Raw genomic sequence first — 2,490 nt, forward strand, 5'->3', positions numbered from 1 at the left:
GTGTGCACGAAATCCTTTCCGCACTGAATCATAGAAAATGTGTAGCAACACACGGTGCTCGCAAGTGTGAGTCAGCCTGTCATCTCTCTGGAATCGAAAGAAATCACCGCCGCGCGCGGCCGCGGCTTGTGCATTCCCACGATAGATCGGTGTCGCAATCGCGACAATGCGAGGGAAAGATTGCGAACACGTGGAGAATCGAATCGCAATTACACGGCCTGGCCTCACCGTGCCGCGTTGCTCGCGATCGCGAACTTTCGTGAAAAGTTCCCTACCAATCAATGAAACGATAAATCGCTCCTGCCCGCTGATGGACGACCTCGGCTTCTTCGCGGGCTTGATTAGCAGTTACGCCGATCCTCTTTGTTGCTACGATCCTTCGCGGGTCGTTGCACGGACGACGACACGTGAAGATTCTTTGAGGGTGTGTGTGTGTTCGTGTGTGAACGGGGTGGCCGAAAATTGATCTCTGGAAGTTTAATTGATGTGCTGTCGTTTACTTTCTGCGAGTGTGTAGTGTGTGGCTTACAAATGAGTGGTTTGGTAATTGTCACATTTGACCGTTTGGTGTGTTCTTTAGGTCAGTTGAAGGGAAAATGAATATATCGACGTTGTACTATGTTTATGAAAATACTATGTTTGTTAAAATATTAGGTTGTCCGGAAATGAATTGCGGTTTTCTGTTATGTCATACTTAGGACTTTTCTGTACTATATATTTTACATTTATGTTTATCAAGTAATATACCATTTGAACGCGTAGACGTCGCTCTATCATATAAGCGATGCACTTTTGTTTTTTACCGTCATTTGTTCTGAGTATAACGTAAAAACGTGACAATGGACAAGAAGCAAATTCGTACCATATTTTTATATGAATGTAAATTAGGATGTAGAGCCGCGGAAACTGACCGCAATATCAATCGTGTATTCGGTGAAAGCACAACTGACGATTATAATGCATAAAAAGTTGTCTGTTGAACAACCAATTTTGGTAAATCGTAAGGGGCCGATACTCATACGCGATAACGTCCACCCGCACGTATCGCAATTCGCGATTCGGAAGACACACGAATTGGGTTATGAAACGTTAAAATACCCTCCTTATTCCCTACAGATTACCATTTTTTTAAACATTTCGATAACTTTTTGCGAGAAAAAATCTTCCGCAATAAAGGGGATGCTGTAAGTACCTTCGTGGAATTTATTCATTCTAGAACTCCTGATTTTTATTGTAACGGAATAGGAACTCTTGCAAAACGTTGGGAAAAGTGTATAGAATCTAATGAAAAATAAATAAATTCATTCTAAACAAAACTACGCGTCTTTAAATCTCATGTACAGAAACCGCAATTTATTTCCGGACAACCTAATAGTTCGTATGGAGTCTCTGAAAATAAACGTTGTTTGAAATTTGATCAAATTTTGCTTCAAATTAAATTTGTACTGATAAAGATTAGGTTCCTAAGAATTCCAATTAGTTTCGATACATTTCGAATTTTAGATTTTTGTGATACGAGGTTTCGGTAAAGGGAAGTGGGACGTTTTATGATCACTTTCGATTTGTGTATTTATTTGTATAGGGTCTCTGGAAGCAAGCGTTGTTTCAAAGAGAGTATTAGAATTTACGGTAATAAATGAAAAGATATTATTTGAATTATAAATACTTCTTTACTTTGATACGCGAGGAAGGCACGTCGCTACGCAATTAATAAAGCAAACATCGACAAGACGCTGGAAAAAAAAACATATCAGAGTCATCCATACTAAACAGATGGTCACTATGTTATTTTTCTATATACGTTTATATTAATCTGTCACAGTATGCTGATCATTTTTACTGTTACTATTACACAGACACACTCATTTCTCCTAATAATCCAACAGAGACTGCGAAATAATGATTTTTATAAAATTAGGTTTCTATTGATCTGTATTGATAAAAGTCACATTTCCAAGGATTCCAATTAGCTTGGATATATTTCGAACTACAGCAGAGAAAAGTGGGAAATTCACGAAACGTTCGAATTTTTTTTTTTCGTTTACGCGAAATCTCCAAAGAATGTCAACAAGTTCTATGTTCCAGAAAAACTGTAAAATTTTTATCAAACTTCCATTGATCTGTATCGACAACGAGCAAATTTCCAAGCATTCCGGTTACTCTCAACGCACTCCGAATTGCTCGAACGAAAGAAAGAAAATTCATCAATTATCCCAACACCGACAATCTTCAAAACTTCTTGACAATCTCCCCCGCGAAACACAAAGTTCTAACATCTCCCTAACCTACCGCATCTCCGTGATCCAACGAGCTCAAACCCACAAACCTGCAAAAAAAGGAAACAAAAACCAAGTGGAAAACTCCGATGCAGCGATTCTCAAGAAACCTCGCCTGGAGACGGAAGAGCAAGTAGGAAATTAGCATGGTACGGGCATTTGGAAAACGAGTCAATCGAGGGAGAAGCTCGCATAACTCGGGGGGGCCGCAAGC

Source organism: Habropoda laboriosa, unplaced genomic scaffold (genome assembly GCF_001263275.1).
Source record: "Habropoda laboriosa isolate 0110345459 unplaced genomic scaffold, ASM126327v1 scaffold36, whole genome shotgun sequence".
In the NCBI taxonomy this organism is placed as follows: domain Eukaryota; kingdom Metazoa; phylum Arthropoda; class Insecta; order Hymenoptera; family Apidae; genus Habropoda; species Habropoda laboriosa.